Source organism: Anticarsia gemmatalis, chromosome 1 (genome assembly GCF_050436995.1).
Source record: "Anticarsia gemmatalis isolate Benzon Research Colony breed Stoneville strain chromosome 1, ilAntGemm2 primary, whole genome shotgun sequence".
Classification (NCBI taxonomy): domain Eukaryota; kingdom Metazoa; phylum Arthropoda; class Insecta; order Lepidoptera; family Erebidae; genus Anticarsia; species Anticarsia gemmatalis.
The window spans coordinates 2,447,965-2,474,236 of record NC_134745.1 but is presented as its reverse complement, the minus strand read 5'-3'; the positions used below and the strand labels follow the sequence as shown (position 1 = coordinate 2,474,236).

At 34.3% G+C, this 26,272-nt stretch overlaps 1 protein-coding gene across 2 annotated transcripts in view; it reads left to right on the top strand.

The window, feature by feature from the left end:
* The first annotated feature begins 435 nt into the window (after positions 1 to 435).
* LOC142987561 (solute carrier organic anion transporter family member 74D-like) overlaps positions 436 to 26,272 on the top strand; it is a 67,529-nt gene continuing 41,692 nt past the window's right edge. Inside the window, exon 1 of one of the 2 annotated variants that reach the window (XM_076136425.1) lies at positions 436 to 812. The gene's annotated coding sequence lies outside the window, so the exon portion shown is untranslated. Of the gene's footprint in view, positions 813 to 18,261; positions 18,529 to 26,272 lie in introns of those variants that run through there. The other variant, XM_076136415.1, reaches the window with a different exon arrangement.

The following is a 26,272-nucleotide window of genomic DNA, read 5'->3' as shown; positions in this document are numbered from 1 at the left end:
ACATTTTGGTATTAATGAATCGAAAGGAAAAGCACACAAGATCCTTTATACAACAGTAAATGCATAAAGACTGTTGTCTTTATGAGCGATTTATAACCATTCCTGCAGTATTCGCCACTACCCATTACTGCTGTCTGCTTTGACTCACAAAGCAGTAACAGACAGGCTCTCAGCTAGCTGAGAGCCGATGATTCAAAACATTACCTACCCCAAAAGTCAGCCCTTAGTCAAAGATGGTCAAAGACACGCTAACAACAGCAGCATTAAAATAAATACATTTTAAACATTTATTCAAGTTCTCAGCTCTTATTAGATGCTCTAATATTTTTGTCTTGTTTATTTGCACTGTAAACACTAGTACAAAATAAATGGAGAATTTATGGCAACACTAATTACCTACTGTCACACTAATTATTGTGTCATTGTCAGGTGTTTACTTACATGCCGATAATTTAATTTAGGTCAATTTTTTTAAATAAAATATTTTTAGTATAGTGTCTAGTAAAATTAATAGTTTTAATGTGTTATAAATATTATTTGTAATGAATTCTTGTTGCGGCAACGAGTTAATGTTGAATTCTGTCGTAAGCGAGGTGGTATCGGGTAATATAGAACAAGTATCGCATTTTATCAATATTGTATACATTTCACGTTTTATCCTTGGTGCGGTTGTTTTAATTGGAGTCGTGGTGTTCTTGGCGAGTCGTAGAATCGGTGTCAAGACTTGGTCGCGAGCGCGCTAACGTTTGAAAGTAAAAGTACCTATGAGACTGTTTACTGCAAGCCTGTGCCTGACACCTCTGCGTTGAAAGGTAAGAATGCATTTATTATTTATTGTACATGTTTCATATACTCGTGTGACAACATCTCGAATCTTGTTTTGATTTCCCTTTTATGTGCTGTCAATTTCCTGTGATATAAATATACAATATTTTAGCTTATAAAAATAAATATTATGCGACAGACAGCAATAGTAACATGTAAACCTGGTTTTTAAATTAAAAACGACAATATTAAATTGTGGATATATCTTATCTCTTGCACAGTTGAAAAACTTAATTAAGATTCTGTAAGGTAGGATAATTGCTGTAGATCTTATGTCAGAGGTTAATCATATATTGCAAAGAATATTACAGCTAATTAAATACTCTAAACAACAGTGCAATTACTTTTAAATTATGTAACTCTTACATGGTTAATTCTCCTTATATTTAATTAATAAAATCATATTAAATAGAATACCTACCTTTTATGATCTCTGGCTACCACTATGGGAAAGAGAATAATACAGTATAATACACAATATAACAATATTGTGTATGTAAATAAAAAACTTTTCCTTTTTGGATTATTTATAACAGAATGAAAATAAGATATTTATAGCTTAATTTATTAATGCCCAGATTTGCACACAATATACATGTACTAATTGAAGTAGAGAACCCTGGATTAAGAGATGGTTTTAAGTTTGTTATAAAATAATCTACCTAAGAAAAAAAAAATAATGGATTGAAACAATATTATAAACACATTCAATAAAGAAACCTCCTCAAGTAGTTAAAATTTCCTTGAGAACCTACCTAGTTAGTGTTGCCGCCTAAATTGTACTAAGCATGAAACTGATAATTCCCATGTACCTAGTCATGTAGATAACATTATAATCTTTGGCATATGTTGTAATTTTTTCATGTGTTATGGTGTTGCAAATGATATAAAAATATTATGAAATACAAACTTTATGAAAGAACTAGAAAGAGTATTATCTTGTTGATAAAAAGTATTGTTTTAGAAAGAGATCATATTACATATTAAGTATTCTCTAACAACATAAGCTTATTCTTTAAAAAGATATGGTAAAATGTCTTCATCAAATATGTTTACAATAATAAAGTGATGAGCCAATCTGATTTTACTTATAACACCACACCAATCAATATTGTATTCAAAATATATTTCTGAAGTGAAGTTTGAATTATTACATAATTCATAAATAATTGTGGTTTATTTGGTTTCTCTAAACCACAATTCAATAAATTAAATAGGTAGGTATTTGACGCTGAAATCACTAAATGAGTAAGTAACCAAGTTTCCAAAAGTAAATTCCATCTAACATTTACCTTGGAGTAATGGTGAGCAATTATTTTGGTACTCCAAATAAAGAGCAAGGCTTTGATTCTAAACAAATCAAATATCCCTCTTGAATAGGGGATAAGATATAGATTACGCGTGCGGTAATGACAACAATCAATGTTGTAGCAGTTGGACTTAAGATGGGCGATCAATCGAAACATAAAAGCGGCTACTAAGTAAATCCATTTCAATAAGCTATCGAGTATCCCCAAAGTGCATTTAGACAAAATGAAAGTCAGATCATAGGCGTACTTCAAACAGGATACTACACAGTACTATACGCCGCTTTTATAGTTATTGTTAAAGCATAAATTCCATACACCGCCCTTCACCTTTCGCCGATCGAAACATCACGTAATATTTTAACAGAGGCTCTTTCAACCAGAGATTCTTAGTAAGACTTTCGTATTGTAAAGGATAGTAACCGAAGTAATAGGTGAAAATGTATCGTTCCCTTTGCTGGTAAATGGCCTATTACATTATTATTATCTCATCTAGTGAGTTTTATATGCCTACTGCCAGTTAGACTGGTTATCTGGTTGAACGAAAGTGAGTGCGGTCGGCGCGCGGTGCTAGTTTACCACACTTACATTACCTCATTCGGGCTCTGGTCGCGGCGAGTTTTTCACTTTCCTCCATGTCCATTGAACGCAGAAAGCGTAAAGTTGACATATTCAGATTTGTTTTATAAACAAGCATTAATTAATGTGCTAGGTGTAAGAATTTATGAATGATAATTGATCTGTTGCTTGGTGTAAACTGTGTTAACTGTTGGGCCTTTATGACAAACTCTTTCACGTTGGCTTCAGTATATTGCCTATTGTATTAAAGATGTTACTATAAACTGGATACAATTTAAGCTTTATTTTGAAAATAAATTGACCGGGGAGATGCCCTAGTTTCTGTTTTCATACAATAATATGAAATAATGACTACCTACCTATGTTTTAGTTTTCTTTACGCTAGTACATATACGTAATTAGTAAACCTCAAGTAACAATTTTCTTAAAGTAATTTGGACTAAAATTGGCAACATTTTAGGTCATTACTACGTCAAAACTTGCAATACCGATGTTTAAAAAGATGGGATATTATTAAACTATTAATATAATTGTAGTTTTATTAGAACAGACATGAAAATACATAGCTCACGTATGGCTTAACAGGTTTATGATTGTATGCTGTGTAAAATGGAACGTAACTACAGTATTTAGTATTAAAATAAATGATTTCTTCGACTAATATGGCAGTGTATGGTATTCAAAAACGTAATCATCGTTATTCGGCGTAAATGCTGTCTATATGCACACGGATTTTAATACTAAACGTATGCGAGATAGTTGATAACAGATATCGTAATATAATAGTTGTTACAATGCCGGATTTTATGTTTACGTCATTTTAGTCACCCCAATACTAGTTACCACTTATATCAGTGACTTATATTTACATATCCTCTTAGTTAAGCTATTTAATTTCCTGGGAAAACCTTCAAGGATTGTTGGTAACATCTCATAGGTATATGTTTTATCTCATCTTATTCTTATTCAAATTTATATTGCCCTCATGTGTCACACATAAAGGACTACATCTATAGATTTTCATGTCTATTAAATGTTTAAAACTTCTACTAGCTAAGATAAATATTGTGGAAAAACCGATTCTCAAGTACAGCCGTTAACTAGGTTTTCGAAATTTTAGGCTATAGGTATTTTTTAGAATACTAAAAAGGAATATGTAAGTAATGTTAACCGCAAACACGCGAAGTACTGAAATTATGAGAATTCTAAAAGGTACATTAAGCTAATATCGCGGACTTTACTAATATGAAGTTTGAGGAAAGGATTGCATTAAAGAAATACGATCACATATAGGTACCTAAATTCGTTCTCGCTTTGTCCTCTTTACAATGACATGCTTTACTCAGAATCATTGTTTGGAATCCCTTTATCCTACGAAAGTTCTATTATTGTGGAAAAACTCAATACAAGAAGTAAAATTGGTGAAAAACCCTGCCTAATTTTCTCCCACTAAAACTAGATTTTCTCAGTTCCTTACTCATTTGCGCGTTTCGATTGAGTAACTACTCATACCATCTCGTATAGCATTCGGACTGGACTTGTAGTCCAATATAGACCGTATTGGTTTACACATGAGTATAAACTAAACTCATATGAGTACAAACTCACACGAGTGCACTCAGTTCGGAAAAGCCGAATGAGATAACCGGGTGTAGTGGAAAAATCCGGAAGCCTTATCGTTACGTGTTATCATACTGAAAGATGATCAGTTTTTAAAGATCTCTGACGATAAACGACACATTTATATAGATAGGTATGTAATTTTATATAAATAAATTTAATCCATGAATGTCCCACTGCTGGGCAAGGGTGTCGTACTGAGAAAGGGGTTAGGCCGCAGTCCACCACGCTGGCCAAGTGTGGGTTGGGGACTTTGCATACCTTCAAGAACTCTCAGATATGCAAGTTGCATCACGATATTTTCCTTCACGTGATAATTATTTCTAATACACACATAACATCTAAAAATGATTGGTGTGTTGCCTCGGGTTCGAACCTGCAACCACTTGCGTAGGAGGTACTAACTTATACCACTCGGCTATCACTTGTCTGTAATTCTATATAAAGCATATAAAGTTAAATAAATAAAACTATTTTTGTCGACTGTATAAGGAATGGAACAAAGCTACACCGTGATACAATTAATCGATATTCGGTGAGACTCATGTTTGACTAGTCGACTTGGGTCGTTACCCCGCACTTTCCGCCATTTTTATACTATAAACTTAATCATTTATGTTTAAGTAATTTATGGAGAGTAAAATAATGCAGGTATTTTAACTCCACTCCGTTCTTACTTATAGTTGACGGTTAAAACTCCGTGTAAAGGTAAAACCTAAAGTACTATGGATTTTTTCAAATAACAATGTTATCGTATGTTATATTGTGATTATATCAAAACCGTATACCGCGTTTATGGCGTAATGGATAAGATAGACGTCGCTACTTTACATTTGTTTAGGGAGTTACAGGTTTTCCCACAGGGAGTAGCTATCCATTCACATGATATACATGTAAATTCGGTTTTGCGTACTTCGTTTATTTTAATTTATTATAAAATGCTCTCAAGGACTCAAGGCCTAACCCCTCCATTAATTCGGGAGGACACCCTTGCCCAACAGTAGGACAGAAGTGGGTTAAAAAAAGAAAAACTAGCCGTTTTTAGGTAGTTAAACGTTCCGGTAGAGGTGATTTTCCTCACCTGAACTTATGGGCAGAAGTATTCTGCGTTTACCAAAACGTCCATACAATTTGTCACTCTACTCGCTCTAGCTTTAACACGATAGTAAAGTAAATACATGGATAACTCATACTCTTATCACTCTTAATGTTCATAACAACAATGACCCTATCGCGTTAGGCCTAACACTTGCCAGTAGGCATGCACTTGCCCTACATACGCAACCGGGTGACCTTATAATTATAACATAGTTATTCATATTTTTCCTCTAATTGTCATGATTCACGTCCTATTTAATGTGCCACATATATTGTTCTGTGATTTTTTATAGAAAAACTATAACGTGTTGCTAAAAAATATTCGACGTCTATGATACTTTTCACAAAATGGTTTTTTAAGATTGTCAAACCGCCAAAATTCGTCTATGTGTTGTTTATTGCTGTGAATTGGCTAGTATGTATTTGAATTGTACAGCCATTATTGCCCACAGGCGTTTTCTATAGGTATTCGATATTTCATAAAAAGTGGTAAATCAATCAGGTCGCATTCCGTCCAAACCAACATTTTTTACCCTAATAGGCAGTAAAGCTTATTTCCTTTTATTGCTATTTTAACGAGGTCAGTCACCGATTTCTTGACTATACTTCGAAATGAGTCAGTTTGCTACTAAGTATGAGTTTTAGGCCTTTTTTGCTATAATTTATGTTGCACGCCCATAATACTCATCAAAATAATGATGCCTATAGGCCTGATTAATGCTATAATCTATCAAATTTTTGTTTGTGCTAATCCTCTCCGCAGTAAAAACGTCTATTCAAAACATAACGGCGTTTGCACATGTCTTTAGAATCATTTGTCTAACGACTAGGCTGATGAGATGTATTTCCTTGTTCCAAAGTAGCGACAACAAACCAGGCTTGAATTGTACTGTTAGTGTCCTTAATGAGCTCTGCGAAAAAAAGGATGAATTGATCATACCACTTGCCTACAGGTCTGTTCATTGTCCGACGATGACCTGCTCTAAAATCATAAACATTTATCCATATTATGTGCTTTTAAATCCCGCTAGAGTCATACCACAGCTTTGCCTTGGTTTGTAAATGCCAAAAATGTATGTCAGAGCTTCTTTCCTACTGCCTCTTCACACAACTCCTCAAATAAAAGCCGACTCGCCAGACGATGAGGCATATAAGTTGACACAAAGCGGGTTTTCCTTGAGTTCCAAGGCGCTAAAATACGCTTGTACATTAAGGCACCTCCAGTACTCTTCCAGTCGACAGTACATCGGCCGGAAGTTACAATAAGTTATATTATCGGCGTGTACTGTCTATTAAGCGTTATAACTGGTCTGACCATTTGACCGTGGAAGTTTTCCTTGATTCGGCATAAATCAAATTGGATTCCCACGTCTGTTCCATGATTCCATCATTGTATGGATTTCGCATAAACAACGCGCCAAAAGAGAGAGGATTCGATCACCTTGGTTGTTTTATTAACACCATAAATAATTGTAATGTGGAGGTTGCATGGCACTCATTATTTATTAACCATGGTTTGTCTGTATTCTACTGTAGGCTGTGTCTAAAACAACTTTTCGTAATTACGTATTTAAAGAAAGAAAGAATTCTTAAGAATATTGGCAAGCTATCGATCAAACTGCACGACCTATTCGATAACTTCGTTAGGTAAATTATTTAACTTTAGTCAATAAATTGTTTAACTAAAGTTAGGTCCTACTTCCATCCTTGCCAATGTCGTGCAACACGAATTACATTCAATGTTCTGAAATTGCATGCTCCTTTGGGCGCTTCATCACTTCAATTAAAAACAGAGATAAATCTTTGAGTTAACCCGTCTGGTTCATGATTTATATACAATATACTACCTATGTAGTATTTATTTAGTCTTAGTCAGTTTAAGACATAAATCTTTCGCCTATTCTGCGAAAAACAAGGATTTTCTTTTGTTTTTCTATAAAATTCACCAGTTAAGTAATACAAGTACATATCGGCTTGCGAGTCCTCGAATACAACGTACTCATAGCTTGCCATATTATCATGTTGCGCAACTTGGCGAGACGTTGCATGTTGATTGTCTGATCCTTCCTTTGACATTGCCCTCGCTGACATAGTTACAGGTTGGTAAGAACCACTTCTACCAATCAGCGCCAATGCGACCGATTGAATACGACTCTCACGAAGGGTGATCAATTCGTCATTTACAATTTGTATAATGTCAATCTATCTCAATCAAGTTTGGCTACGTCTGACTGTAAATCATTTGCTGGTCGTGTGATGCATTGTTGCCTACTGTTCCATTTTAACACTAGTGATGTAATAAAGAAAACTGTTTTTATGAGGCCACTATATTTTGCGCTAGCAAATTCATCATCCGCGTGGTTTGTAACTAAGGACAGAATTTTCATACAAACTTTCATCTCCTATTTTATCCCTTTGGGGGTACAATTTATCAAAAGCCTTTCTTAGCGGATGCCTACGTCGTAATATCTACCTGCATGCCGAATTTCAGCCTGATCCGTCCAGTGATTTGGGCTGTGCGTAATTGATCACTATATCAGTCAGTCACCTTTGAGTTATATAAGTATATTAAATATTTAGATATTATTTCAATCACCAAGTTATAATGCATTCAATTATGAACTGAAGGAAATTACTGCTATTAGATAAATTTACGAGAAAATTATAACGGATAACTGTGTCGTTTTCTTTAATGCCCTCCAAAAATGTAGATAATATTGCGTTGGTTATGGGCTATGGCATAACTGGTGTCATAAAGTATGACTTAAACCAGTCGTATAAGATTGTTATTAGTAATTACGTTCACTAATACCTAAGTTTGGACTAGTTTAATTATTGCACGTTTGTTGACAACGTGATATGTGGAATTTGTTCGTTAAATAGACGAAATACAGCACCTTTGGACTTTATTTTTCACTGCTTGTTTACTCACTTGAAGTCTATTTTGGTAAAGTTGGATTTTGGAACAGGTTTTTTTACTATGTCAGTATATTTAGATTAAATTTCGTATGAAAAATGACTAGTTTGCGAGTTTCGACTCGGAACTCCAAGGGTCCTATCTCCCTCGGGTATTTAAAATTAGCAAATAAAAAAATAAAAAAAATAACCCATTACTGTCCCACTGCTGGGCAAGGGTCTCCTCCCGCAATGAGGGAGGGGTTAAGCCTTGAGTCCACCACGCTGGCCAAGTGCGGGTTGGGGACTTTGCATGCCCTCAATAACTGTATTAAACAAATTTTTAGGCATGCAAGGTTTCCTCACGATGTTTTCCTTCACCGTTGGAGCATGTGACAATTATTTCTAATACACACATTACTTCGAAAAGTCATTGGTGTGTTGCCTTGGGTTCGAACCTGCGACCACTTGCGTGGGAGGTGTCAACTTATATCACTCGGTTATCACTGCTAAATAAAAGATAATAAAATCTTTCGTTCAAATAATTATTTCTGCACCTTTTAAAACAGTTTCTTCTCCGTAAGATTCAGTATCTCCCTAAAACATTGTTAATATTGTGACTTTAGAACGGTGCGCCTGCGTCGATTCTTAGAACACGTTCTAATGAATTTGTTGTTCTTAGTCGTTGAATTGAGGAAAATTAAATCTACTGAAGGTCTTCTTATTGATTGAAATGTCATTCATAATTATACTCTCCCTCTATCTCTTTCGTGTTGTCAATATTTGTCTCCCTTCTCCTTCTATATCTACTAACTTTACTTCTATACTATTAATTTTATAAAGAGGAAAGTTTTGTATTTTGTTGTTTGTAACGAATTGACTCAAACAGTTATGTAAAAATAAATAAAATAGGCTATTTTAATTGCAAGAAAAAATAAGGATCTCTACTAAAACAACAAAATAAATGTCCTCCAGAACGAAGCCGGGGCAGACCGCATAAAGTAGCACATTGTTGACATTTTCACCACGCAATTTGGCAGCCGATTGTGTAATATCAATTCCTGAACTTGAATTGTTTTAATTAAAATTTTGATAACCTCGTCAATCAGAATTCTCGGGGATTTGACCTGAAGCTCTCTCTTTATAAGCACGTGTATAGTTAAAAGAAATGATTTCATACTTATTTTTGTCTAAAAGTTAAAATATTTTAAGAATCCGTTCCCTGATTATCGTTACCACTTAGCAGAAGTTAGGATGGCGATTAAGAAATGGTTTGCGGTCGTTAGCAGGGATAGATAAAAGACAAATAGCTTAAAACATTTATGGTTAAATGGCAAATGAGATAAACCATCACGTGACATACCATACACCAACTCACCGTAGTTACTTATTTTTGGCAGTAGGTTATTTATGCCGTTTTTCTGCTACCCTAGGTCACTCTTAGAGCTTACTTGTTAGATTCTATTGCTACCTTACAAGTGATTTGATGTCTCTTCTCTTGAATCTACCTGTCTTTTATTATCTGAAAAAAAAAATAAATAAATATCCTTCTCCCCATTATCAGTCTAGCCTTTCTTCCAATTATGTTAAAGTCGGCTTCCAGTCTCACCGGATGCAGCTGAACCTGTATTTTACATGGACTACCTATCGGACCACTGCAACCCAGTTACCTGGGTTATAACCCGATACCCCTCAGTAAGACTGGATCTCAAACTATCAAGCTTCACTACTGTCAAAGATCTTTGAAAATGACAGCCTGGATCCACAATGGGGATTGTTCACTTTTTTTTAAATGCTGTAATTCGAAAACCATTTCGAGGAATAGTGCTCCTAAACATTATATATTAATTTTTAATGAAAAATATTATTATTACATTGATATTTTTGCAAAAATATGTTTGACCTTGCTTGCCCTTCAAATGACGTCATTACAGGACTTTTTGGTTTGTGCCTTTGCCTAACAAATTCCGAAAAAAAATTCTGCCAAATATTAATTGTCAAGTTTATGTCAAAATCGTAAACAAAAATATAACCTATACAGTTGATAATCCGATATCGTTGCGATTTTAATGTTGTATTGCATACAGTTTTTGGATTTTATTACGTTTACTCATCAACTTTTATAGATAAGTGGAATATGGAATGCAGGAAGCGTTTAGTGCACAAAAATATTGTACCTGCGTGAGAAGATTTAAGGAAGAAGTGGTCTCGCGAAGCTGTTGTTGTTTTAGCTATTAATAGAGGTTTTAATAGTATAGATTCAATATTAAGCTCTCGTGGCATGAGAGTTTTAGGCCCCCGAGTGTTTAAACAAGTAGTAAACAACCACATTCTGAAGTTTTACAAACTAAGGTTGTAGTAAGCTTGAGATTGAAAGTATAGCACTTATTTAATTTACAGGGAAAATAAAATAAAAAGCTTTTGATAATGTAAGTGGTTTTATTCCTTTCTGTTACTTTCAATTAATTTAACATTTGGATTTTTGCTTCGTTTATTTCATCCACACTACGGTGACTCCTAGTCGAGATATATTCAAATATCATAACAGTATCTTCATAAGGCAGGTTTCGAGAGTCTGCTTGAACAAAAGTACCACTCATTTTGTTGAAACGTTTATAAATATCAATAATAATTACGATTACAATAAGTTCTAGATCAGTTTATAAACATAAACAGAAATATGACAGATCATGATGACAGTCGACACTTGACACATAGAAAATCTTTTTTCGGAGTTCTGCTTATAAGGCAATGGCACAAGGCATTATGCCACTGATGACGTCACATAAAATAAATATGAAATAAATTTTAAATATTAAAAAAAAATAACTATTGTTCCTATAATTAAAATATTGAAATTAGTTTCTTAAAATACTCTATATTTTCAAAAAATAAAATAAAAACCTATGTTAAAAAAATATGAACAATCCCCATTTAACGTGCCTTACCGAACCTTACCCGATTATACTCCACCATCATGGATTTCTATCCATTTCTAAAATCGGTCCAAGGCATGAACTTGACTTTAAAAAATAGTTTCTTGTTATGTTATTTGGGTTTACTTATCTTGATAAGTAAACCCTTGATAATGGGTCGTTAACTTTAACCTCTTAGCATTCTTGAACTGATACCCTGTCACTCGCAGATAACCCTCGGTGACAAATATTTAAGTGCTTTCTTCAGCAATAGATAGAGCATTTGGTTTTGTTTTATCTTTCAAAAACATTAGCATCGTAGCAACGGAAAGATATATAGACAAAATACAATTTATTTTGAATGTAGTGTATATTTTGAATGTAGCTCCTGTTTCACTAATTTTAAAAAAATATGTAGATAGCGTCTGCTAGGTCCACGGCTAGGTCCGCGTTATAGTGTCCCGCGATAAAGAGTATCCTATGTGTTTATCCTGGTTGTAAACTATCTGTGTACTACGTTTCACACAAATCCGCCAAGTATTTTCTCCTAGAAAGAGTATCATCCATACTCACAAACTTTCGCATTTACGAGTATAACATTAGTTAGAAAAATTATTACGGTACAATCCACTACAAATAACAATGGTTTAGATGAATCTGTTAACGATTTTAGTTTTTTTTTATATTTTCCGGATTTTAGTTTCAGAGGTTACCCCCTGCAATCAAACATAAAGATTATGTCATCATAATGTAGATAACAATTTTATTACGTACATATCCCACGCCGTTTTCATACACATTATTTATAGCCGAATTTTCTCGAAAAACTTACATTACTTAATCACTAACGACAATAACGAAAAAGTATAATCTCATCACAACTAATAAGATATTAAATATCAATTTTGATATGACGAATATTTTCTCGCTCGTGATAATAATTTGGCACATTATACAATGTCACAATTCTTATCACGAAAACGTCAAAATTATCTAATATTGTACAAATATACGTCTTTGATTCGTTCCGAACAGATAGCGGAGATATTAAAGTGATAAATCAATAAATTCTATTGTCTTTCGTTCGACCTCATTACCTAGTTTTCATTTTTATTTATGCTTTATTTAATAAGTGATTAATTTGTACACCGTGGCTTTGAGCAGTCCTCATCAATAATGTTCCAATGCTTCCAATTATAGGATGCTAGACTCAGTAATTTTATTACCGAAGAGTTAGTTTTAAAGTGAAATTGCTGTTATTATACACTTAAGTACATAAAATGTCAACCATGTCTCGGTTTTTTATCATATTTTTTTAAATTATCAATTATAATATAAAACATGCTGCGGTTTAAGTGGCGCTGGCCAGGTGCACTGAAACTGTAAAGTGTTTAAGCACTCAAAGCTTATTCGAGTGAATAACTTGTACATATAAAATATATTTTTTTCCTTTTTCGCACAGACCATTTAGACATCACTCGACAATACCTAAATTCTATTGGCCTTATCTATTTAGTTTTACGATGATGATAAGCTAAATACTCTCGAGTTTATGTAAATATTGACAGCTCTTTTCGTTTTGCACTTACTGTTAACATTTAGCAAGGTTAAGCAATGTTAGGCGCGTCCAGTCTGTGGGTGGGTGACCGCACCTAGGCGTCTGTTAGTCGTTAGTTGCAAATATTACACTGCAACTTAGTGTTCAATTCTAAGATGAAACTACGTGATTTTGAGGTGCTGTTATTATAATAAGAAGAAAGTGGTTTTATCGGGTCTATCCCACTAGTCCCGTTGAGTTGTCCCGTGACGGGACAACTGGCACTATTTTGTCCCAGTTGTCCCGTGGCGGGACAAGTGACACTGTTTTGGTGCCAGTTGTCCCGTTGCAGAAAAATCACGGGACTAATGGGACAGACGGAAGGGTCAAAACAACTGGTTTCATTGAGTTGCTGTGTGACAACAGGTACTTGGTACTTCGGTAAGATAGCAGATGATGAATTGTACGCTACTCTATGTAAACTTTAAATTCACAAGAAGTTTTTTTTACCATTTGGGCTTTTTACTTTATAAATAAATTGACGAGAGTGTCTATATCTATGACCTTTCATTCCATAAATTTAATGTAAAATGCTTATTCGAAATTCCCTACTTGAAAAAACATAATGTAAGGAAACAAAAAATATATTGTTAATAGGCCCCTGAAGCAGCTCAAACACTCAAGTCAATTCAACGTGTACTTAATGTAATTTCAACTTATCTACTAGAAATCAAGTAAAAATGTACTACAACACAACGTATAACGTCTGCTATCTTACCAAAGTACCAAGTACCTGTTGTCACACAACAACTCAATGGAACCAGTTGTTTTGACCCTTCCGTCTGTCCCATTAGTCCCGTGATTTTTCTGCAACGGGACAACTGGCACCAAAACAGTGTCACTTGTCCCGCCACGGGACAACTGGGACAAAATAGTGCCAGTTGTCCCGTCACGGGACAACTCAACGGGACTAGTGGGATAGACCCGTTTTGTCGTGTTTTGGATCAGCGTCAATACCAGAAAAGGTCGTGGTCGACTGAAGGCCCCTTATTTATATAATTTCAGAGTTTTCATCTTAATTAATCCATCATAACGATTTGTGATGCTCTGTCTTTGTCGGCTTCTGACAAAAGAGACAATCTTCTACTCTAGAAAATTGCAACACGAAAAATCTTATCAAAATTCTGTGCTACTGTATAAAACCAAACAAGAAACTCAAAATTCAATGCTTACTTGCTGCTTGTATTAGATTTTAAAATGACTTATGCGTTCTGTAAAGCATTAGTAAGTCAAGTAGGGTATGGTCTCAAGGTGTACGTCACATGTACCGCCACGAGACTTAGAATTATTTATGAAATAACAAAAGGACTAAGGATATTAATATTCGAATTCATGTTTTTGGATTTAAAACACGTTTGCGATTTGAAATTCGGCTCTGTATATTGTCTGGATGAAGACAATTTTATTTCACGTTTAACACGTAGTTGTTAAATTTTTTGACTGTTCAATTTTAGTATTGTCAAAGTTTTTTTTATAATTCCAGTAAAGGTGCCTAAGAGCTGTCTTCTAATGGGTATATTTGGCAAAAACTTGCAGTTTATTTCCCTGTATCTATATTATTTATATTTTTTAAAATGTAAACAATTAATTATTTTCGTACAAATAGTACAAAAGATAACGTCAAACATGCAGCTCATATTACAGCTTAGCTTTACATTACTACAAGCTCAAACTCCAGTAATAAATTATACAGATCGATCTTAGGACCTTGTTTAATATTAGGTATTTAACATCTGTACAAATTTCTTAATATTTATGCAACGCGCCCTACTTCCAGCGCAGTACTAGGTAATTAAGATTACTATCTTTTAAATTTCGTTTAGCAATTCTAAATAGTCGTGTAGTTATTCCAATTACATATGTCTACTTAGAGCATTCTTGTTTATCGCATTGGACGTTTTATCAACGCTTATAAGCGCTGAGCGGGCACGTATACGTGCGTATACGCATGAGCTGCGTGGACGCGTTTGCACGTTTATTAGTCTAGTCAGTGGCATAAAATATGTAAAATAATATTGAAATTTCATCACAAGTGTAAAATTATATTTAAATTAATTTAATGAACGTTACTTTTGACTCTCGACTCTACTTACTTATTTTCTGTTACAATTAAAACGTATATTCTACGGTTATTTTATAGCCTTACTAATTAGCCTCATTAACTCGATTATTAATTATTAATGTCAATTATAAGCCAACGTGTGAGAAACAACGCTATGGAGTCACAATACAGCACTGAAAAAGCACCAAGTCTTTGTAGTTTATTACTCACGCGGTCAACAATCAGCGCGTTGGCCGCATTGTAATCCCCTAAGAATAATGACGACACGACAGCCACGCATAAATAATCATTTATTCTTATTTATATTTTAATATACAGAAAAAATACTTTATTATATAATCTTTTTGGCAGTAAATGAATGATTGTGTTAGCTGTTTATATAATGGTTATATTTTTTGCTCTGATTTGTCAACTGGGCTATGATCACGGAGGTAACACCTGGTAGGCTTGGTAATTACGAGAGGCCAGTGACTAAGTGATGGGGTTAACGACGCTACGTCGGTCAAGTCCTAGTTACCATTTACAACCGTCACGCCTCTTCAAAGAACACATTAGGCCGTCAAATTCATCTCATTATGTTGCTCTCCAAGTTCAGTACCCGCGTATGCTGAAAACAGGCCTAAGAGTATTGACATCTTCTTTGCTTGCGGAGGCTGAATGGCTGTTACAAAAAAGAACGACTATTACATTTACAGTTGGTTTTATTGTCTTCATTAGTTAGGTAATAGATGGTTATGTTGATAGATTTAATGTTTTTTCTGTCTTTTGAAGGATGTATTCTACTTACGTAACTATCAGACTGTCCTTCAGTATTATTTTCTTTAGGTTTTGGAGTGAAAATCCTTGTTCTTGCAAGACTGATAAATATGACTACAATATTGTTTGTTATAACTGGACATATGATATACGACGGTACGTAATAGACGCGAATAAATGGGGTTGTTTTTTTCATTACCCATATAACAAAGTACGAAGATCATCATATAACTGTTTATGTAACAAAATCTGTTTTATATTCCACATTAATATTAACTGCGAACAGTGTGCGTCACTAACTCACAATTCAAGATATTTTACTAACAGAATGTCCCGATTGCATGAACATGAATCTCATGGGATACAAATTTAAAATTCATCCGTCATGTTATATTGATTCGTCCTGATCTCAAATGACAACGAGTGCATCATTACATATGGATGTTTCGAGAAAAGTTGTTTTTCGTACCGAATGTAAGATTTAGTTCAAGATTTTGGTTTCATGTTGTCGATTTTATTTCGGTGTTCTTATTTGAAACGGTACTTTCCTGCTTGTTTATATCAGTAGGCCGTATTTCCCTTTTCAATAAAGATATATAAAGTTATTGTAACTTTGATGAATGTTACAGTCAACATTTGACCTAAATAAATGCATACATATTTAAAATCAACTATTTGCCAAAGGGGTAGGCAAATACAAGAGAAATAAATAAGTACTTACTTTACTCTAGCGCGGGTTATTATTGGGTGCGATTGAGTTTAAAATTTTTTTTTTCGGTTTTTATGTGTTACGTACGGATGCTTCTTGTGTAGCAGGACTCTACATTTATATTTTTAAAATAACTTAGTACAGACACCAATTAATGATCTGTGAAACTCCATATACATTCTTGTGGGAGTCGTGTCTATTTCACCATGTTGTGTCAACATACGTTGTGGTAGACTTGATTCTCACACTCTCATGGTAGGGTCATCCCCTTATCATAGGGGCGCACTATAACTCTGCAAGATCAATATTTTTATGGTGTAGAGTTGATAAAGTGAAAATGTTGAAACTATTTTATCGAATGTTAATGATAATTAAATTATTTGATATATTTTTACAGAAAAGTTAACGTTAAGGATAACGGATAATAAGCATTACATTCCGTCTGATCGTATATTTATCCTTATTTATTTATGTTAGTAAAAGGTTATTAACACCGATTACTTAATGCGTAATTATAAAACGATTTTAAATAGATAATAAAAAGCAAAATTCATTATTTCAAAAAAAGAGCTTTGTGGGCCCTAAATATAGTGAACTTTACAGTTTCTTCAGTGTCTTTCAGTTTTCTTTTTATTTGTACTTTTCTTATAATACTCTATCTTAAAAATAAAGACATTGTATCCAGGTTCTTTATTGTTCACAGAAATAGAACGCACAAGTACATACATCGAGGGGCTAAAATAGGTCCTCCAAGTCACATTGCTGTCATGTTTAAACATGTGCAACGGGAAATCTGTTTTGACTACCAATCGATCAGATATCCCGTTCTTATTTAAATATAGACGTCAGCCAGTGGGAATAGGCACTTTAGCAAATGTCGAACATGTGACAAACTGAATTTTATTTGAAAGTGAAATATGCACTTCGATTACCTTCTACATATTATTAAATGTTGACGTCAAATCCAATAAAAAATGCTCACCACTTAGAACCATAAGGTTCAACCGAGTACAAAGACAGGTAACCACTAGTAACCAGTGTACATAGTTTATAATCTAGTACTAAAGTAAGATGCAGTGCAAAAAGTGGTTTACTATGTAGCCGAGTTGTAAGCTCCAGTTGCATTGCCATAATTTTGCCACAGAGCGACTCTACTACATTTAATTCTATTCACAGCCGGTTATCGTGTGAAATAAAAGGCATTTTTAAATGACTATTGCGTGTGGAATAGGCTTATAAATTAGGATCAGCTACCAGTCGTTAATATGGTGTTATAAACTCGGAGAGCTCAAGAATTTCATGATGATTAATCTCTTTTTGTCGATCTAGACGTTTATCGTGATGCGTAAATTAGCTGATATTGAACTGTGTATACTTTGACCGTCGCCTATTGGCGTTTTTGTAACTTCGAAATTCTGTCAATAGAGAAGTGAATGGGGCTACGATTGTGTCGACTCATTCTGGTATTGTCCTGGTTAAGCTCTAGACAGTTTTGGAAAATTACCACTTGAGGGAAAAGGCAATACACTATTCTTTTCAATTTCAATTCTGTTTAGTTTAAGAAAATATCTTCAACATAAACAGCTAAAGTATTGAAAATGCAACCGATTGAAGTTTAACCTCGTTTTATTTGGTGAAAGAACTCTATATTTAGACGTGTGGTGTAACAAATGAAACGTCACTACAAAAGAAAATTGATTGAGATCTAGTCCCGTGAAGGTGGAAATGTCAGCCGGTGACGGTAAAAGTTAGAAGAGCAGTCAGTTGTCGGAACTCGGCACGCTTTAAACGTGTGCCGGAGGAGCAGAACACTTGAGAATAAAGTGACGTAAGTGAGCGGTGTGTATTCTGCCAGGCTTTTCGGCGGGGCCCCCACCATTACGTTTTGTTTACAAGAGCGACGCCTGAGCGCCGGCACTCGCAGCCGGTCAGCACGCGGGACGCGACGCAGCGCGCACGACACCACCGCTAAAAACGTTCACACTAACCATTGATAAGTGATGCCCCCCGAGTGTTGAGGCCCCGAGGACACACTACCGGTTCCGAAGTCGTCCGAGAAAAAACTGGAGCTATTACACATCTATTCGGTTAACATTAGATCATATCCGCGAAATTAGACGTGCATCGAGTGTGTGCTAAGGACCTGCATATCGCCGAAAATTATCGTAAGTCACGTTGTCCATTTTATTTTTATTTTGTATCCTAAACCAGTTTTTTGTATAGCTCGAACATTTAGTTACGAAATACATGCAAATGTTATTTTGCAAAGTAAGACGTGAAGCTGATCGGTGCGCTTGATCTATTTGTTCGTCGAACGTTATTGTTGGTGCGACTTTTAATTTAGGAACAAGTATCGTATACGTGAAGGTCGTAATTTTTATATCACTTACGTTCCTTTTCGAAATCAAAAACCGGTTGTGATCTTTTTTTAGGCTGGTGTAATAAAATTAACATATCTGTGGCAGGGATCGGTGCACGTGTAGTATCACACAGGTACGTTTACATTCAGGGGACTCTTGCACCACAACATGGGGGTGATGTATGGAGGAAACCATATGCGACTCGCTTTTTTTTAAGACGGAATCGGAATTATAATGATGTGTTGCAATGCGAGTTTTTGTACATTGATAAGGCTGTATCTCCCCTCGTGTGATGTCGGCATATTTGTTTACATAGCATTTGATCTAAACACGCGTGAACACAAACTGATAAGGTGGAGCATATTGCTCAATGAAAAAATATGTGATTTCTTACATGAATGTGTATACTTCAATGTCTGGTACTCGTATTCACGGATATTAGCTGTAATTTGGGTATTACCAGACTAATCTTGATGCAACGAGGCGTCTGCTCTAGTCGGGTAGCTGTAAAGTTGGAGAACCACGGACGAATTAAAGATTATCTGGCTCCAAGCTCACGATCATAAACATTTCGTAATGGTCATTACTTTTTATACGCGTTTATTACTTTTCATCGATATAATGTATTCAACCACTGAATACATAGAGCGGAAAATTCAATGCATCAAACATAATTGTTTCCGAAGACATTGTGTAGAATGTTGAAACGATAAGTAATCGTGTTATTATAATCGTTACGGTAATCGATACCTAGGGCCGTTTGCATATGAAGTAGCTTATAAAATCGATACTAATTTGTGTGTATTAATGAAACTGGAACATTTGCGAGCAACATTATGTTGAACATAAAACGTTTAATATTTGTAATAAAGTTGTTAACGAGTGCAAAGTAAAAAAACCTACTTATTTATTTGACATTGTGTGAAATTACCGAGGGATTTTATAAATTACATTTATATTGTTTGACTCTATCTGTAGTAGAGTTATATCGGTATTTATTTAATGATAGAAGCAAGTATATCTATTGATTCATACTCCGTTCAAATATACGTAATATAATATATTTTGATATAACAATAATGGCACAAATAAATGTGTTATTTGCTCTTTGAATTGGAAACCTTAAGACATTGTTACAGCTCTTTATGCTCACCTTTGAACCGAACTCAACGGGAGTTCTTATTGTATGTAATACTTTAGAAGTCTTCGTTACTTGATTGATATTTCTTGCATCTATTTACTTATAACAGCTACTAGCAGCGACTTTTCAGAAGTATTTGTTATCTCATTGCATATTAGACTTGACATTCAGAATTTCATTTACTTTTGCAATACATAGGTAAAAATAATGCATAATTATGCAAATAAGTTTGTTTAATTAATAAAGAACGTTCATAGGTTATTAATAATATTTAATCTAAAACGCAATGTCAGTAAAAGGACAACGATTCAAAACAGTCTATTGACGAAAGGAGGAAAATTATATTGAATGTTTGTTCATTGCAAAATTTATTGGTTTTTAAATACGAATGTGACTCTATAAAATACTAGGGCTCGATTTAGCTTATAATTAGGTTTTGGATAGATTATCTGTAGAGAAAGAGGCACTTAATGTTATTATTTACCATACATATCCTAACACAGTTGTCTCTGCGAATAACTGACATTCATCTCTAAGTTATAACACCGGCATTAAAAAATCACGTTTTTTGGTACCCAAGGGTAAAACTAAAAACGGAACCCCTACTGCTAAGCCTCCGCTGTCTATCTGTCCGTCTGTCAACAGGCTGTATCTCGTAAACCGTATTAGCTAGGAAGCTGAACTTTTAACAAATTATATATTTCCCTTGTAACAACAACAAGACAATACAATAAACGTTGTGACATGTCTCGTTTAAAAGAGTTCATTGAAAATTTGCCTTAGGGTGGGTCTGATCCCAAGAGGTTTCGGTAATAACAGTAATCTCAACACCCTCTTCCTTACGACCTCCAGACGCTTGACCTCTTGGGCCCCTCACGATACGTCATATCGATCATGTCGGGGAACACATTACAATAATTTCGTATTGTTTCCGACACTATTTAGTTACCATGTTTGAAGTTTTAACGACTGCTTTGTCCAAACTTATTAATTGAAGTAATTATTTTACTTTTTATTTAACATACATTATCTTTTTCTCTCTCTTTTATGTATTTTATCCCATATGCTAGCGGGTCAGCCGGCCTATTTTTTCCCCTGAAAATCTGTAGGTTTTTAATTTTTAAAATGGCAAATTGATTTCCTCTAACTTGGAACCCAACACCGGATGTTTTCTCTAACAAAGTAAACAATTACTTTTTGGAGTTAATTTACACAAAACTGTAATGAATCATACCTTCAAACATTATTTATGAATCACTTTGTTCAAAGGTGGTTTTGTGAGAATATATTGATTAGTTCTTAAGTTGATCATGTATAGACAAATAGACAGCCACGACTTATATACGTAGTACGTAGTGAAATATTGCAATAGATATAAGTTAATTATAAAACATTTAGCCAATAAATAGGAACGTTAATTAAGTTGACAGGTGGGAGTAGGACAGCATGTTAAATGTTATTAAGTGTGAAAAGGAGAGGAGTATCTTTAATAAAGGGTATGAAAATAATCGCTCACTCGTATCGTGCCGCACGCAGAGCAATTTTTCACTTTCTAGATATTATATTTTTACTTTTATTATTAGTTTTATGCATTAGTATTTAGTATGTAGACATCGTTCTTATCTTTATGAACCCCTTAGAAAACAAGCTATTTTAATTGTCTATATTCGTTTCTAAAATAATTGAGTTCAATGGAAAATACAACTTTGTCACAATGTCGGCCAATTAGAAGACATTTTTCTGCAAGGCATTGTTTCTACATTTATGGGTAATTACGATTTAATTTTAAATGTCTATTATATGAATATTTTTTTTGTAGAAAAAATGCAAATTACACTAGTATTGATGCTTTCCCGTTCTTAAATTTATTTTAATTTTTTACTCCTCACTAATAATATCGAGTAGCACTTATGTTCTACAATGTATCAATCCCGATTGAGTATTTATAGCCATTTGCACTTACTAGTTGAACGATTAACTACATGAAGCCTAAGTATTAGTTACACCAGTAGGCAGGAAAGCAATTATTTTACAACTGGATGCAGTATATTCAGTTAATATAAGCACAAAATAATTTAGCTGCCATACTTACAATCACCCCTTTTTCCCATAAAGATAGGAAGAGACCAGAACACCACTTGGTACGATCTCTACAAACTATTCTTGCTTTATTCATATCTATACATTATAGGTGTCAGAGAAAATCTAAACATTTAATTTCGTAGAGCCTTTAATCAACTTGGTTGGTAACGATGAGTTAGCATGATTCAGAAGAATATGTAGTTAAATTACAACTATTTAGATGATTTGTATATCTTATGAAGCGTATCTGGGGGCACGGAAGTGCCCCCGCAAGTCGAGCAAAAAAAAAAGCGGCACGGCCGTAACATAACATCCTTTTCTCGAAGCAATTCGGGCTATTTTTGACACCCCTATAATTTCGTTGTGGATAAAACAAGAAGCCTGGATTTTCAGCAACTAATCAGTCATTGTATAAACACGGTATATTTAAAATTTCAGTCCATTTGAACCAGTAGTTTAAGAATGACAACTTGTTAAAATTTTGAATTTTGTCACTCACTGATTCACTGACTCACTGACTCACTGACTCACCGATCATCAAAAGTCTAAGGTACTTCTAGCAGACTTAGAAGCTTAAAATTTAGAATACACATAGGGTTTAGTGTCTTAATCATGGGAAAAATTTAATATTTTCTAATTTCGGTCCAGTTTTCTAAATACACCAACTGCAACAATAACTTTGTAATCCCATATAAATGTAAAAGATTACAAGGTTACATTTGCAGTTAATGAATTATTATTACTGTAGAAAATAAAATAAATAGGTGTAAATAGGTACCTACTATATGAGGCGTAACGGGAGGGGGTAAAGGGTGGGTAAGGGTGTTTAGCCCATGAAACTGAACAACATTCCCATAAGAAAATATGTTGAATTATGAAAAAAAAACGTCTTTCCATACAAATTGGACTTATGTTCGCTCTACAAAAAGAAGTGAGATGCCATCAAAAACATTCTGTAAAAACCTCAAGTCTCGCCGTAAAAAGTTGTGAGATCTATATAATACCAAGTCGATTAATCTATTTAGTCTCTACTTAAAGGACCTTCTGTCTTAAGTTATTACGTATGTTATTTTCATGCCAATTTTAAAAAAATACCTTTAAAACAAATAGATCGACTTGGTCATCGCAAGAAAACACAAATTCGCCATTATTAACATTTCAGGAGCATTAACTTCTTGTCGTGCTGTGTAGTGTGATACATACTAATAATCAAATCATGCGATGGCCAGGTCGGTCTATTTGTTTTAGAGGTATTTTTTTTATTGGCATGATAATAACATACGTAATAACTTAAGACAGAAGGTCCTTTAAGTAGAGACTAAATAGATTAATCGACTTGGTATTATATAGATCTCACAACTTTTTACGGCGAGACTTGAGGTTTTTACAGAATGTTTTTGATGGCATTTAGTTTTTCCTTATTTGAAGATATTCTTTTGCAACTGTCAAACCGACTATATTTACTTAAAGCTATATTATCCCCTGATTAACACAACTTATTACTTCGATAAATGTTATGAGATTCCGAAAGGAACTAAGTTTTGAATATCATCGTTTTGGAGGATTAAATGAACATATTGAGTTTGATGTTCACATTATTTCATTAACTTATAAGCATGTTATTATAAGTAGTTTGACGTATAACGATAAATCCGTGACCCCGCTAACATTTAAGTTGTTTGAAATGTTTAAACATAAATGACCTTACAACAACCATGACAAAAACAAGGTAATTTTAATGATTTATGTCAACGACATACTTAGCATTCTTCGGAAATGCGATGATTCCTTAAAGAAATTCCTTTACACTGCGTGATTGAGAGACTGGACTGTTAATGAGCATTTTATCAAGTACCTGTGTAGATAGTGAGCGGTAAAAGATCAGTGAAATAAGTGATTTTTGACACAGCTAGTCGTTCGTTGTTAAGTTGAGAATTTCAGTGTTCTATAGGCAATGACTGGCAACAATGATATAGGTTTTTATAGGTACATGTGTTGTTATGTCAAATGTGCTTGTATTAAAATATCTTTGACATCAAATTGGAAGAAAAGTCAAACAATGGCAATTCATTTAACCAACAGTAATTGATTGTATTAACATTATTCTTTGTTACAATAATTCTTTCTTCTCTTTTACACTTGACAAGGATAAGTAAGTGTCATTCACAAATGAATGATTTTTTGTCTTTCTTTTTACAAAGCCTATTTAATGTTCCTAGATGACGTCACTATGTACTTGTGTGGTATGTAGTTGCTACACTTCGTTTACTGTAAGCAGCTTTCGAAGCAGTAGAGTGTGCTCTATTTAATCGTAGTATTTTTGTCTCGGCTCTACCCTTGGCCCTTTTACAGGTCACTCCCGTTTATGTAAAATTGGTTCAGTGCTTCTACGCAGTACACATCAAAGTCGACCGATTTATCCATCAATTTGTTAGAGCTTTAACAATTTCTGCTACATAACGTTATTTTAGGCTTTCTCATGGCACGAGTTTAGTTATGCAAATTGTACAATAATAATGAGTTCCAAACGCGTAATATTATGTTATTTAATATTATGTTTTTATGTGTTCTAAAGTAACGTAACTGCCTACAGACAGATAGAGAGAATGATAGGAATGATAACGTTGGAATCACGTCGAAGGTCCTGAGTCTGTTGACCTGTATAATCTAATGAAAGGCGGTTATGAGGAGAGGGTACACACGATTATTTTCTCGGTAGTTCATTTAGCGTAACGAAGATAACTGCGTGTTATCGGCCATTGACCGCCGGCCACTCGCGATCCGTTAACTGATAGCTAGTTTTTAATTATTTCGAAACGTTCCGATTATCTGTATTGCTTCAAATACAACTGTCAATAATCGTTAGTTCAGTTACAAAATTCAGTTTCGCAACACCGCCGATATAATGTCGTCATAATAGCTTAATTATATAATATACCGGTGTAGGTAGAATTTGATATTAAATAAAAAATGCATTCTAATATGTTAAAAGTATAATTGGCCACCTGACGACGAAAATTGATTTCCAACTATAATATTCACATAAATCATTTCACTTTTTATTACAACAAAGTCATCAAAATACAGTCATATGTGAGATATGAATATGAAAGTTTTTCTTGTCATGTCGGGTTTTTTCCACGGCGTTCTATTGAAAAAATAAATACTCGTGAGCCAATCGAAAGTACATAAATCATATTCAACTACATGGCAGGCTCTAATTCAATAATCTGGGTTACGAGTTCCACTTTGGACGACCAGATGAAAGTAATTAAATGTTTTCGCTTTCGTCTAACCAGTTCTGGCCTACTGTCGCTATACTGTTCACATAATTTTCCTTATTCATTACTTTGTTGCAAAAAATCTTTTATGTGGGTTGGGTTTTTCGTTTGATTTCAAATAATGCTTATTCTATTTGTAATGAACGAATCATGGATTTTGTTAAAGCTTTTTATACACAGAAAATTCGGTGTGTCAGTATTACGTGTAAAGTTATTGTGGTTATTTATTTTACGCTCTACGCCGCTTGAGCCTTTGATGATGTATAAATTACGAAATATGCGTCATCGAATATGTCTATATTCTGATTAGGTGTCGAAATCTTTCGTATATAATTTTTTCTTTAAACGGCTCTATTAGCTTTATTAGAGAAGTTTACTTAATCTTTTCCAAATCGCTATTACATGAAGACTTAATCTAATAAAACACGGTAAATGTCAAAGAAAAGCAATCTTTTCATAATGAAAGTAAAAGTTTACTTTCGGCATCTCCACCAGATGAAAGTGATCCAAGTGACTAGTTTGTATTAGTTTCGCTCTCGAGCGCTTTTGTCGGGAATTCTTCCAACCATTGTCAGGTAGAAGTAAAGTTGTATTCAGTCGGTGCCAGGTCACATATGCATCGGAGAACCATCACGAATATCTAAAGTACCAATTTCTACTCGTTGACATTCTTATCTTGTTGATCGTATCGATTAGTATTCTGGGGTGATTGTTTTACATGGCTAAATATATTTTTCACAATCGCTTAGTGTGCAAAAAAGCGAAATTTAACCAAATGTGATTGCGTAGCTCTAAGAGAAAGTCGCAGTATATGGCCCGCGCGTGCGTCCGACGGATTTACGTGCTGATGACGTGCGTGTTGCGAAAAATCGTTCGGAAAAATTTGCGATAACCGATAACGCATAGGGGAGTGTCTATTAGCACTCATTGTGCTATGACGTCAATGGAGGACAACCGGAGAAATATGAATGAATTCGCTACGCAAACTCTACCGCCTCTGTGGTTTGCCTACTCCACATCGGCGTGTATCTATGTCAAGTGTTAC